At 43.1% G+C, this 14,591-nt stretch overlaps 1 protein-coding gene across 3 annotated transcripts in view; it reads left to right on the forward strand.

Moving 5' to 3' along the window:
* Positions 1-270: 270 nt before the first annotated feature.
* LRRC8D (leucine rich repeat containing 8 VRAC subunit D) overlaps positions 271-14,591 on the forward strand; it is a 52,389-nt gene continuing 38,068 nt past the window's right edge. For 2 of the 3 annotated variants that reach the window (XM_053950538.1, XM_053950537.1), the window contains exons 1-2: positions 271-379; positions 11,826-11,965. The gene's annotated coding sequence lies outside the window, so the exon portion shown is untranslated. The remainder of the gene's footprint in view (positions 380-11,825; positions 11,966-14,591) is intronic. The other variant, XM_053950540.1, reaches the window with a different exon arrangement.

A 14,591-nucleotide genomic window follows, 5' to 3' on the forward strand; every position in this document is an offset into this window, starting at 1 on the left:
CAGCGCAGCCCCGGCGGGTCCCGCCTCCGCCCCCGGCCCGCGGCACCTGAGCGCGGCGGCTGCGCGGGGGGCGAGCGGGCGGGGAAGGCCCGGCCCGGCCCTCACATGCGCGGCGCCGCGGGAGCCATTGGCCGCCGCCCCGCCGGCCCCGCCGCCGCCGGCAGCCGGTGCTGTCCGCACGCCGAGCCATGCGGGTGCGCGCTGCAGGACGCTGCTAGGAGCCGAGCCCGCCCCGCCTCTGCCCGCCCGTATGGCAGCGCCGTGGGACTGACCGCCGCCGAGAAGCTCTGCGCCCCCGCCGCACGCACGGCTCGGCTCGGCTCGGCTCGGCTCGGCCGGGCGGCTCTCGGGGTCCGCAGCCCGCAGAGCCGTCCCTGAGGTGAGGCGTGCGCGGGGCCGGCGGGAGGCGGTCGAGGAGGAGGCGGAGGGGCCGCGGGGAGGGGGCGGCATCGTCACCGGCACCCCAGCCGCTCCCTCCCCGCGCTTTCCCTCGCGCTTCTCTTTATCTTTTTCTGCGTGCAGACCGGCCTGGGCCGGTTCGCTGGTGCTGCTGCCAGCGCCGGTGCGCCTCGGCGGGACCCCGGGGGCGGCTGCGCTCGTCGCGCTGTTCTCCCGCGGGATGCGCATCCACGCAGGACGTGCCCGCATGAGCGGGGGGCCAGCGGCGGGAGCGGGGCTGGGAGTACGGCGTGGTGCTGGGGAATGCGGCTGGAACTGCGATCCCCTTCCGAGGCCAGTGGGGTTGGATCCTGCCCCACTGGGGGCTGCCAGCTGTGCGGCTTTTGTACAGGGTCAGCTGTGCGTCGTGTTGCAGCACACGCAGATTAAAGCGGCCCAAGGCGGTCAATAAAGCACATCTTTAGGGCAGAACCAGCCCTTGTCAGATAACCATCTCTGTTTTTTTGAGGCGCGTCTCCTCCCTTCCCCCTGCTCCCCAGTACGTGGCAATACCGACTCCTGCTCCTTTAGGATCCCTGAGCTTGGCACAGCAGCTCCTGTCTTGCAACCTGCATTTTCCCCCCCTCCCCGTCACAAGTGCTGCCGTTGCTCTTAAACAAATACGAATTCAGGCGCAGAAGGCTTGTGGCTTGCCCAGCATCCTTTAGGGGAGCTGATCTGCGGTCACTGGGGGGATTCAGGCTCTGCGTTTTCAGCACGCCTGCAGCCCGTGGCACTTTCTCCTCTGGAGGTTCCCAGCGTGTAAGAGCCATGAGACTTGAAAATGGAGGACGGTAATGGTGGTGGTGTTGTTTGGTGGATAAGTCTTAGCAGTACTTCCTGTAATGGTGGTGCTGAAAGTGATGTTTGACTTGACTTAGCTGCTGGTGCAGAGAGTACTTTAGGGTACCTGCTACTCGTAAGCTTTGCCAGTTACAGCTTTAATAAAAATCCCCAAACACTACAGGGAAGTATTTGGTGTTTTTTCAGCATTATGTCTGTCACCGTGATATGAAAGGATAGTATTTTCTGCCTGTAAAACTGAAGGTGGGGAGTGACAATGCCCACTTGTTTGGGAGAGAGGGCTTCAGGATGGGAGAAATTTGTATGAACAGGGCTGAGATTTTAAGCCCACAGCTCTGAGCTATCAAAAAAGCCCTCTCATGCCAGATGGGGTAGTTCAGTCTCTTTCTCTGTGTTTTTTTTTTTTTTTTCTTTTATTTCTGTCTTGTTTCTTGTTTTTCGTGGCGGTGCTTTGTTTTTTTTCCCTTACCTCTTCCTGGAGACAAAGGAAACCATCTTTCTTCAAACTTAGGGTAAGGTTAGTGTTGTGTTATTTGCTCTTGATTACCATCTTAAATTAATTCACCAAGCCTTACTTGGGGCCAGGATCCTATTCATTCTTTGTGCCTTACAAATGCCCTATAAACCTTTTATTGTTAGTTGAAACTGATTTATGAGGTCCTGACCTAGGAATATGCTTCTGTGGCTGTATTTTTTATACAATTTTCTCCTGTGTCTCTAGGCAGGCATTGCCTTTATAGTAAACTCATTTGGTGCTTTGCCTATATCTTGCTTAGTGTCAAAAACACTTGTCTGTTTGCTGTGTCTGTTTTCTTGCACATAATAGCAGGGAATATTAAATAGATGCTGTTATTTGTAATTGTGATTACTTCAACACAAAATATTAAAACTTTACAATGGCTATGTGAGGTTATGCAGGGAAGGGAGCAGCATTAAGCTGTCATTTGTTTTGCAAGATCCAGGTATGCACAATAGATATCTCTACCAGTCTTGACATTGTTGAGGGGATGGTAATCTGTCCGGTGTGTTGAGATTTGGAAAAGGAATTCTAACCAGCACTACCAGCAATGAAGAAAGACTGTGTGCTGCAGTCAGAGGAAGGTAATCATTAATAGGAGCCAACCTCTATAATAACAATGCAGAAAGAGTGAAAGCACCTGGGTGCTTGCCCTGGAAAGATTAACTAGTGAACATTGTACTAACACATAGCTGTACACCTGAAATGTAGCTCTCGTATTCCAGTTCTTTCTTAGCCCTTTGTGCCTGTTGTCTCCTCTTGTGCAGCAATACATAAGTGGTGGTACAGAGATACCACAACTCTGCCTCCTTTTTATGGATGATTTTCTTGACTACATGCCTGGGTAGGGATGAAAAAAGCTAGTGCTGTTTGGGCTAGGCTTGCAGGAAGTCCTACCAGTGACAGAAGGATAAGAGAATAAAGGCCAGTGGAGAAAAGGGTATGTCCATCCCTGTGGTCAAAAGCACTTACAGCTATGTGTGGTGTGGCTTGGCACAATTTAAGAAGAGACTGTCCTGAAGTTTCCTGGGTTGAAGTTGGTTCTTTTAAGTTCTCTAGGTCTTCCCATTTCTTCTGTGTGTTGAGGTCTCATTCAAAGTCTGTTGAAGCCAGTGGCAGTAAGTGGATTTTGAATGAGGCCCTGTAGGCAGGCTGAGTTTCTTACCTGCTGTGTGTTCTCTGATGGCTCCAGCGGCTGTGTCAGGTGCTGCTTGCGTGGCGTTCTCCAGGGTTGGCTTGGGCTGCCGTGCAGGCACAGTGCTGACTCAGCACCTCAGCCCAGGGTCTCCCTTTGCTTTCTCCCGCACCTCTGAGAGCCAGAGGGCAGTTTTGCTGCAGGTACATGGACACTGTGATCCCTGAGTTAGTGTCCTGAGGCTTAAAGCACTTGAGGCTGCTGAAGGCTGTTTTGCTGAGACGTAGCTTGAGTCACAAATGGGGGAACATGAGGGAACTCAGTAAACAAGTTTCTCAACTGTATGCAAAAAAAAAAAAAAAAAAAAAAAAAAAAAAAAAAAAAAAAAAAACAACCAAAAACAACCCAAAAACCTGGAGTTCCAGTGTAAGTATTTTATGAAATAATGAACTCTGAAAGTTTTCATTTCCTTTCAAAAAAGCAGTCTTTATCTTCCAATTCACAAAGTTGCTGTAGATCCCTAAATATTACAAAATACAATTAGCAATTTTTATTATACTTAGATGTTATATATAATAGCACAGTAACATTAAGTGGAAAGAACAAAACCTGTTATTTCAGTTTCTGCTATTTAAATTCTTCCATTTCTTGCTAGAATTGAAATAGGGCTGCACAGTTCTCCTTTTGTGGTTTTCTTTTCTTTCTGTTTTATTTATTGTCTCTTGGTGGTGGGGAGATTATATCCTAACTAACATAAAAAGAAAAAGGTATTGCTGTGTTAAGAAAAATGGAAATATTTCCCCCCAGAAACTTCACATTTAGATAGAGACTTGCCTATGCTTTTGCATAATTGATGTTTTAAACATGTTTTTTTAACAAGCAGTGAAAAGTCTGTCACTGTGCAAGGACTTGTGTCCATGATTAATTTCCCATGTATGTATAGTTTCCTGAGTCGACATGCATGCATGAGGATCTCTGGGGTCACACTAGTGCTGCTTGATCTTGGAAGTGTTTATTCTTGGCTATGATGATGAGCTGCTGTGACTCCACACGGTGCTGAAATACGAAGAAAGGTGTTTGTGAAATGTAGTTTTCTAGCAGTTACTAGCATTATGTTTTTTGAAAGCAATTGTAATTAGTGTTTCAAGGCTATCCTGTGCTTCTAACCTTGAGAAAACTTTAAGCTACATTTTTGAAGTTTGACTTGCTTGCGTTGGGGATGGGTTTGGTTCAAGATCTTTTGGTCAGAGCAAATTGAGTACAATTTTCTTTTAACTATATAACAAAGAACAGGTACCAATTGCTTGCCAAACAATTTCTTCCCTCAGAGATTAAAAATAAATTTAGGAAAGAACAAAGCCAGGATTTCTAGTGTTTAACTTCTTGAGAATCATCTTGGTTTTGGCATGTTAGAAAGAAAAGTGCGTCACAAGTCAAGTTGGCACCTAATACTGCCAGTAATACTAATTTCCACATTATTAATTTTAACTGACACTGCTTCAGTCTTTCTCTTACCACAAATTTATTTCATTTAAAAAATTGAAACTCTTTTCATTTATTTCTGTATTCTCTTCAACTGTAGCAAGAACAGGTTCTGGTCCCCTTTCAGGAAATGGATAGGAAGAGAAGTTAAAAGACATTCATGTAGCAGCTGCCAGAACGTTGAGGGAGATATCCTTGGAAGGAGAAAATTTGTTTTCTTGAAATCAAGCCAGCAAAATGCCACTTTTGCCCAACACTTGGAGGCAAGCAGTAGCATGGGAAGTGAGTATGGCTGCACCAAGGACTTGTTTGTTAGAACTGTTTTAAAAGAAATACCTTAGTTTTTCTCCTCCCTCTTCAAGTATAAATCTGCATGCAAAACCATATTGTTCATGTAGCCTCAAAACTAATTTTCCTTCTTTCCACTTGAGCTCTTTCCTCAGAAGTGATTTGTTCCGAGATCGAAGTAATTGCGACATTCAAGACTTGAGAAGCAATCATGGTGTAAAATACAGCCACCCTTAGGGAGCAGGAAGGATAGTTGTTGCTCAGATATTTTTTCTCTTTGGAGGCCCTTTTTTGTTAAAAGTAACTCTAATTAAGAAGTAGAAAGAAATAACAAGGCTGAAAGCGTGTGGCATCCAGCAGTGAGTGAGGATAGCATTTGTGTTTATTTATCATGGTCTTTTTGTACTGTGTGATCAATAAAAGAAGAAATAGTCTGATTCTTGTGATCTGCCTTGCTCCTTGTTAGTGTTAAAAAAAACCTCAGAAACCCTCTGTATATGGTCTTCTTGTCAAAAGTTAGGCATCTCAGTTGTTCTATCTTATGATGGTCTACTTTGAAGACCAGAAAATTGCAGTGGAAGATTTCTCAGACCTAAGGAGTGGCTGCTACAGATAATTAAATGCTGTTGTTATCTTTTCCTATCAGATACCTCTTCAAACTGTTTGCTGTGCTTATAAATTTGGAGAAAAAATGCACAGTTCTCAAACTGGAGTCTCAAAAGCTCTCTATTCATTTGCCCAGGATTTTTCTGAGTCATATCTCCTGATGATCTCCCCTGCATGGCTAGACCATAGATAAGGCAGACTAAAGTATCTGTTACTGTTTTAGATGTCTTACCTGTGACACTCATATGGAGCTGGTAAATATGATGAGACCATCTGCTGGAGACAGTGATGCTCAAGATGAGCCCCCTCCCTGCATTCATGATATAAAGATATATAGACAAAGGAAAAAACCCATATATGAAGGTTCTTTATAGTCCTGATGAAGCAGTGAGACAGGCTCCTGCCTGTCCTCATGCAACCTAATGGCTACAAAGTCACAGCCAAGATACAGGTTTGTCTTTTTTCCTCTCTTGAACTTCATTCTTTGGGAGTCAGCATTGAGATAGTTTCTTTATAAAAGTATTCCTGGTTGCCCTTGGGTCCTTCAGAAGCCAGGCTGCCACACCTATAATGTTTTCAAGTCTGGCCAACTGCACAGATACCAACATGCCTGTTAAAACCAGGGATTTTTTGGTATGGAAAAAAAATTTGAAGCACTTTACTCTTGCTGCAGTGATTTTCCAACCTGAGATTATAGTTTTAAGTAGAGAATTAGTGCACAAGATGTATATATGAATATGATGTCTGAATATTTACCTGTTATTCATCCGTTGCAGGATAGGAAGGAAAGGAAGCTTACATGCTATCAGCTGGTTTGAGAACTTGTATAAAAATTTGGATGCCTGCAATTACCCCACTGCAGGCTTGCTGAATCTGTGTGTGCTAGGGATGGATATATTTTGATGTGTGCACATAAAAAGTTGATTTTTTTAATGTTATGTCAGTAAAATGTATGGTTTGTTGTCTGTCTCAAATAGACTGATTAAATAACCAAGCTTATACAACACTGATTTGTTAATCATTGAAAATAACCTTTCAGTTCAAGAGCTTCCTCTGTGAGAATTAATATTTTATACAGAAGTGTTATGTAATAGACATTTTGTTGCCTTTGCAGTCCTGCAGAGAGGAACATGGTGTTAAGCTGATATAGTTTGGATTGTTCTGTATGAATTTGTCCACTAAACCAATGCAAATATCAGTGAATAAGGGGTAAAAAAAAGTCCATGCTGCATATTTGTAAATGGTGGTTTGTGTACAGATCATGGAAAGGGAGGATAAGAACTGCTTTGGTCTGATAGTCTCTGCATTAAAACTTGAGGGAGCAGTGTTAGAGGTAGTGCACTGGCTTGCCTTGTTTCCAGGCACCACTGTGGTTACACATGCTTTCCACATGCATTAGCAATTGCCTTCATCAAGGATGCAGGGAGCAACCAGACTTGACGGTTAATCTGACTGGTGTTTCAAAATACAAACTGAAAGTCCACATACAGGGTTCCTCTCAATGGCTGCCATACAGAAACATTTATGTACTTACTTTCTGACTAATTAAATTAAGAAACAAAGCCTAACCTACCTAGTTTAGCAGAGGAACTGACAAAGGGGAAATGAAACTTTTCATGCACTTGAGTTTTTTAAGTAATATTTGGTGGTTTATAACCCATACTAAATTTCTTCAGAGTTTTGCCTTGTTGGCCTTGATAATAGAGAGAAAGGAAAAACTGGTTTGATGGTTTTGCTCCTCTCCTTTTCTAGCCTTCTGACAACAAATGTATTGGCTCTGGAAACAAGGAGGTGGAGGAATGCAGATACATAAAGGCTTGTTGGTGCTGCAGAAATTGTGAGTTTAACCAGTGTAGGTGTCCCATTGAAAAGTGAGTAGGAAAGTGTCTAATAGAAGAGAAATGTTCTTAGAAAAAGGAGTGGACTGAGGGAAACAAAATCGTGCTAATAATCATTCAGAAAAGTGAAAGATGCACAGGTTTGGACAAGACTAGTTTTCCAGTGTTTAAAACTTGTATTTATGCTATGTTTATTTTCAGTGAAAGTTAATTTAATATGTAATTAGATTGAAAGGTGAATTTAAGACTGTCTTTATTAGCATTGATCAATTTAACCCAAACAGATTTTAAAGAAAGAAACCACTGAGGCCCAAGTTACAGGAGTAAAAAGATAGTAAAGCCTGAAAATAAAAACATGAGAAACATGCAAAAATATAAAAGAAAATAGTAATATTGAGGAAAGAAAATGAGATAACAAAACTGTGGAGAGAAGTGTGTGTAAATATAAAATAGAATTATAAAGTATGAGGTTATATATGCTGTTCTGCAAGTGGAAAGTGTATGAATTCTGTTTGTTTGAGGGTGCCTCATTCCAGAAACAAGGCTTTTGTGGTCACAGTGAGATGGCCAAGTTTTCCCTGTTTGGAGTTAGCTTGAAAGCAAAATATTTGAAAAAATTCATTGCATGAAATGTAATGGGTGCCTGAAGCTTATGGGTTGAATTAGTACAAGCCTGATTTGGGCAAATGAGGCACGTGCAAACCATTAGTATTTTAAGATTGCAATCTGCCCATGTGCACAGTGGCCCAGGGCAGCCTGGAAACAACCTATGTGCAGCTGGTCAGTGTGAGGAGCAGAGTGCCCCTTCCCTACTGTTTCTTCTGTGTGTGAAGAGAGGATGGTGGCCCACCACACTCTTGTAGCTGCTGATTTCTGTCACCTCATTCATGTTAATACTTCTTCAGTGTCTGATTATTTACCCATTTGCTGTTTGAACTTGTAAAATCTTAGATCTGGTTTACGCTCTGCGGAAGAATGTAATACCTGAGCTACCAGCAGCAGCTCCCTCTTGTACTGCCTGTGGTCAAACAAGGAGTTAGCTGTAGCAGTGAGGAGGTTTGCCTGTTTGACCAGCAAGGTTTGATTTGTTGATGTCTTTGCTCTATTCCTGCTGTCTGCAGCAGAAGAGAGGAAGTGGGGAAGAGTTTGCACACAGCCTCCAGCTGTGGATGGGGGAAGAGGAGGTGGCCACCGAGAGAAGGGAGGAATTACAGGGAGCTCCCAAATTAAACTGGGTGTCGGGTGTCATGTGAACAGCAAGGCCTAGAATGGACAATGAACTCCTCAGGGAGTGGCAGTGGGATCCTGTAGGCTCCCATGTAGCAGGAGCAGTGCCTAAGGTGCTATCCAAGGGGAGTGTGGTTTCAAGACCAGCTGGAGCAAATTTGAACTTGCACTGCTGTTGAAAGGGGAAGTCCTGCCTTCCAGCCCACCCTCTGCTTTGGGCAAGATGCCTTTCCCAGGCACATACCATGGAGAGAGCAGGAATGTTAAGTAGCAGGGTGGCCACAAATGAGCTTCAGCTAATTGCAAAACTTACTCAGAGATAGCAACAAAATCTGGTATTTATCTGGTTAGGTTACATGCTACATTTGACAGTATTTTACAGGTCGTATCTATGCTGGGGATTTTTCTTCTCTCTTGATGGCATGACACTTTTCCTGTGTGCTGGTTTGTTGTTTTTCTTATGCAGCAGCAAGGGAGGAAGATGGCATTTTAACTGAAGAGATTGTCAAATGTCTCCTGTTGTCTGGGTACTTTGAGATATATGTAGAACTGAGAATTATTCAGCTGTGCTGAAATTAAACCTCTAATGACTGGAACTGCTTACTTACTTAATTAGCTGGGGTTTTGTTTTGTTTTTTTTTTCCAAAATATCTACTTCTTCCTCAAAATACTGCAACTTCCCTCATTTTCATTTCTTTACAGAATTCATAATGATTTGTTCTAAGTGAATTGTTTGGGGTTTTTTCAGTCTGTTAACAATGATTATTTCCCTGTTAAAAGCATCAGAAGTATTGTTTTCCTTAATGGAAAAGGTGTTTGATCAAGTGACTGTACAAATGGAGGCAGCCACTGTATATAGGACGTGGCATTTGGAGGTTGCATGTGTTATGCCTGAAGTGCCAAGTGCTTGGCTGTGATTCAGATGAAATTGGCACTGGCTGATGCCAACACCCCAATGTAAATGTGGTGTCTTTCCCTATGCTGTAGGGCCCTGAAAAAAAAGTATTGAAGTGAATGAGTGCCAGAGGGGACGAGGTTAAAAGAGAAGTGGTGCATGTGCTCCTTATTTAATCTCCTTCATAGCCACAGTACCGCATACTGACTATACCAGTGGGTGTGTATTCTTGTATCAAAGCAGATGTTTCTGTGAGAAAGATGTTGCTTTGTTTTAATAAATTGAGGTTGTCACTTCAAAAGTGGGGGAGGGAGGTGAAGGAAGTAGCATAAAGTGAGAATTTGTCAAATGGGATTTGGAACAAAATCCATGAGAATTTTTGTGGTAAGAACTGCAGCGAAGAATCCTTTGCTGGTCTTGGCATTGTCCAAACATCTACTTATGCACTGCTGTGATTTGTATATGAATTTCTGCTTTTAGATTGGTTTTTGGTTTGTTTTTTGTTTTCTTTTGTTTGCTTTAAACTAAAATTCTGTAAGTGTTTTGTCATTTGTTGTCCTTCACATTTCTTCCAGGTATGATCCAATTCATGTGCTCAGCCTGTTATGGGAAGGGGAGGGTGGTGGTGATGGACCTCAGCAGCCTTTCAGATTGTGATTCAGCTCGTGAAGACAAGTTCTCCTGCTCTTCCCATGCCTTACCAAGTGTGGTGGTGCTGCTGCTCAGCCTCTCCTGGCCCCATTCCTTAAATGTTGATACACTCTCAAAACACAGTCCTCCTACTTCAAAAGGTGGGAGCTGCCTTTGCCTGCTGTTTTCAGAAGTGGTTTGTTGCCTTTGGGAGCACTGCTGAGGAGGGATTGGAGGGCATGGTGAACTCTGTTTGGGCCCTTCTTACATGGCTCCCTGACCTCGTGAAAAACAAGGGTTACAGAAGCAGCCAAAGTGAATGGCCTTGCGGCTATGAGCATTTTCTCTTAGACCTCAAGTATGATCCAAAGGTCTGTTCTGAAGCCTGCTTGCTCTAGATCCTTGGAAAGTATCTAGTCACAGTTCTTTTTCCTCCATGTATTTAAAAACCTAGAGTCTCTGAAAACTCATTCTGCATAAAAAGATTTGCTTCTCCTGAGACCACTTGAATACCCCAAGCCCTTTCAAGAAGAAAAGTCAATGAGGCATATTTTATTTGAGGATTTGACAGTGTTTTCCCCATCTCCTTATCATGGTCTCTACTGCTAAGAAGAAACCTGGAACAGCAGGTTCCTGCTGACCTTTAAAATTATCTCAGTGGAAGGCCTGACACAGGGCTTGTTCCTGTGTGCTTCTGAGTGCCGGTGGGTGGCACCCCTGAAAAAGCCTCAGAAAAAAATTAGCGGGAGATTGTGGGGGGGGAGGCTTGTTTGCATTTTTTTTCTGCAGTGGTTTGGGAGCAGCTCAGGTGGGTGAGTGCACTGCTCTCATTGCTGGGTGCAGACCCTTACAGCAGATCAGCTCTGCTGCAGGCACTGGTGGGGTGGAGGCAATGGGCTGGGGCTGAAGCAGGGGGTGCAGCTGGTTGTCCCTGCCTGTAGAGCATCCTCTGCTCTGGAGGGCTGTCCCTCTAATGTGTACCTGGGGCTTGCTGCCCTTGCAGTGAGCACCTGCTTGCACTGGTGTTGGCACCCTGGCACAGTGCGCTGTGGTTGGCAGTGCTAGGAATGCCTTGGGCACACAGCAGTGCTGCTTGGGGGGCAGCAAGGCAGTGGCAGCCAGCTGGCTGCACACTGAGAGTCATGTAGAATCCTGCCTGTTGCTAAGGGACTCCTTTTGCATATGGAACAACACTGGTTTACATAGCAGCTTTCCCTGTGTTTGTTGATTGGAGGCAATTACTGTAAAATACTTGATTTATAACAAGGCATACTTAATAAGCAGCAAACTAAAATAAATATTCATGAATTACCTGCTGGAGTCTGGCTGTTCTTTTTGCTGAGTTGTTGCTTTCCATCTGTGTGCTCTGCACAGCCCTGGAGCCTCTGTGTCTCTGGAGGTGAAGGCAGCCATGCTGGGTCTTAGATGGTGGGAGTTTTGGGCTGAAGAATGAGGGGGACAATCCCACTTTTTCTCTATTTTGTTCATCCCACAGGATAGAGGTGTTTTCCTGAGATTTTTCCAAGCAGCTCATTTGACTCAAAGTGGTCTGCTTGCCTGGCATAGGGCTGTAATGCAGTAGTTGAAGTGTCATCAAAGTGTTTGTGTGCAACATGTACACTGTACAGCTGCCACATCATTGGGATTTGGTCTGGCTTTTGTGGTGCTGTAGGGAGGTGTGCTCTTGATTAAGTTAGGATGAGCCAATATGTTTAAGAAAATGTGTGGGAAATGACAAATTGCTCATTTGGGATCTATGCTCTTCGAGAATAGGACAACTCATTTAGAGTGGTTCCAAAATTATTAAAACAAGGATGTGCTCAGTCTTCCCTAGAGATGAGGCACAGTCAGCAAAAGGATGAGTAACCTTTGTCTTCTGTGTTGCAGAGTGGCATTCCTCTGACCCCTGCTACCATGACCACTTTATTTGGCCAGTTTGATTCACAGGAGTTTGTTTTTATTTAGGAGGAGTCTGTGGCGCTTGTCAAAATGAGAAAGTGATCATCAGAGTGTGGCTTGGTATTCCTGCTGCTGGAGCCTTCAGGAACCAGCACTCAGCCCTGCTGAAGCCAGAGGAAGAGGGCAGAGAAGCACAGCCTGATCAGGTACTGAGCCAGTAATGGGAAGAGTTGTCTGATGCAGAGTTTAGTTGTGGATGATCATTAGTTATAAAAAGTTACATTCTTTGGAAGGTCTTGTTGACATGTGTGATGCAATGGAGGCCCAGTAAAGACAGCCACATCCATGGGCTTGGCATGGGTGCATGTTATGTGTCTTGAGTTCTGTAACAGAACTCAAGTGAACGTAAACAAATGCAACACGTTTTCTGGGGTATTTGATTTGCACATCTAATGTGCAGTACAGCTCAGTACGTGTTTGTAAATACCATTTTCAGGCTTCATGTAAATGGTAAAGAATGGGCTAGGAATACTCTTAAGAAATGTTTGAATGTTGAAAAGCAGTTTGATGTCTTGAGAAGGTTTTTCCTCAGCTTTATTATTTGTTCTAGTAGGGAGACTTCAGTGCTAGCTTTTGATGAGCAGTATGTTATGTGGAAACTGTAGAGCACAGAGAGGTAGCAGACTGATGGGTTTTAAGACAAAACCAACTGTCAGTTTGCTTGTTATGTTTTTATTTGCTGAGATGTCCGTAATCATTCCTGGGAACTAGTACTTATTCTTGCATTCATATCTTTCAGATTGTCACACTTGAGAGGATTTAGTTAGGTTCATCTTGTATGAAGACAGAAAAGTTCAAGATTTTGATTTATTGTATTTGATTTGGGCTTTTTGTCTTACGTAACTGTACCTTCCAGTTTATGTGGAACTCCTGCTCTGAGGACCATCTTTTGAAAAGACTTTGCATATTTTTATATACCATTAGAGATCCTTTAAGAACAGGGCTAGTACTTATGTGGGTTTGTACAATGCTTGGGATGGCAGTGGCGTGCAGTTCACTGTTAGAGGGAGCATTCTATGAAGAGGCACAGTGTTTTTGCACTCAGGTGATGCTTTCTCTCCAGAAATACCAGCCTCTGTAGCTTAGACTATCTGAATTTATTAGTCATATTTTTGTTATTTTTTTTATTTATTGACCCAGGTGGAAGCAGTGAGGATTTGTTTAAAATCTGTTAAGAAAATTACTCCTAATGTTCTAGAGGTAATTTCCAGCTCTGATTATATCTTTCCTAGTGTGGTTAAAAGATAGAGACTCTTTTTCTAGCATCCATTATGAATACTTCACTTTTTTTTTTTTTTTGTCTTGGGAAATAAGAATCAGCATTTATTTGATTCAACAACCAGCTTCCTGCTTCCCAAGGAAGAGATAGTGACTTATTTGCTTGCAAACATCCCTCCTGTGGAGAGTCTTTGTTGGGGAGTTAGAGGAAAGCTAGCAGTTCCTAGTGAAATAGCTGTGTAGCAGGATGAAGAGGGATTATTGAAGCATTACTAGGAAATGCATGGCTGTGTGGAAGACCTTATGTACTCCACAGACGAGCTGACCTACATTCTGCAGCCAGGCCTTACTGGTTTCTGTGTTGATGTGATGTGGCAGGCTGGATAACCTGCAGCAGATCTGGAGTTGAAAGAAAAAAACAAAACAAAAAAGGAAAAAAAAAAAAAACAAGCAGAGGGAGTACAGAGAAGATTTGTATTTGAATGGAAACACAGGCAAGTCTTTAAAACTGTACTGAATCTGTCTTAATTTTTTTTGTTATTTTCTAACCCATACTTCTCTATTCTTACTATTGAGTAATTTTCACATAGCCAGTCTGTATTAGAAGGATGCTCATTAGGAAAAGTGGAGATGTTGTTTACTCCTGGATGGGAAATACATTGATGGTTTTGCTCATAAGAGGCTTGGAGTTCTGTGATAGGTTTTAGCAAAGAAATTGTGCTAAGTATCTTACCAGTAGTGTAGCAGTTAACACAACTGACACTTGAACTCTTTGGGAAAATAGGATTAGTATCCCCTTGACATAAATGGAATGGCTTATGCTTGAGTTTCTAGGCGATGTTTGTTTCCAAGATTATACATTACACAAAATGTGACACAAAAATCCAAATAGAAAACAAATGCCAGGTCTGTCGCAGTCAAGTTGGTCAGTCTGACCTGCGTGCAGTGTTTTTGTGCTCTTACTTCTTGTAGTAGTGTTGTGACTTTGAAGTTTAGTTTCTGCTGGCACAGATGTGGTGTGAGGGCAGTTACTGCTTCCTGCCTTTTTCTGTACACATAAACTAGACTGATGCAATGCTCTCCTTTGCTTTCACCCTTCCTGCTTGCACACTTTTGTTACCTGGTCTCACTGCTTCCTTCTCAGGCTCCTCTGCTGGTATGAGAGGAATTTTTTTTGCTAGTACTGCTTATACCATGTCCTGTGAAAGGAACAGTTTATGCAGGCAGAAAAATTTTGCAATCACTAGAAAGGCTTTTGCGGTAAAATTTTTGCTGGCATAGTTGGGAAGCAAGAAGAAAAATATTGGCTGATGCAGTTCAATGAACAAAATGTTAAAGTGTGTCTAGGGGCTTTGCTGTGCAAGTGTTCTGGTCTGGTTACTGTGATAGAGTGTGTGAGTGTGTGTATTTATAAAACATTTCTGTCTGGAAACCTCTTTTTTGTGGCAGCATAAGCTTTAAGTCTTGAATTGTTTTAGAGGAATTTCTGCAACTGCAGCATCCTGAAGTGCCAGGGAAAATAGTGATATTCTGAAATATTGTTGGCTTATTTTA

The sequence above is a fragment of the Vidua chalybeata genome, chromosome 9 (assembly GCF_026979565.1).
Source record: "Vidua chalybeata isolate OUT-0048 chromosome 9, bVidCha1 merged haplotype, whole genome shotgun sequence".
Lineage (NCBI taxonomy): Eukaryota > Metazoa > Chordata > Aves > Passeriformes > Viduidae > Vidua > Vidua chalybeata.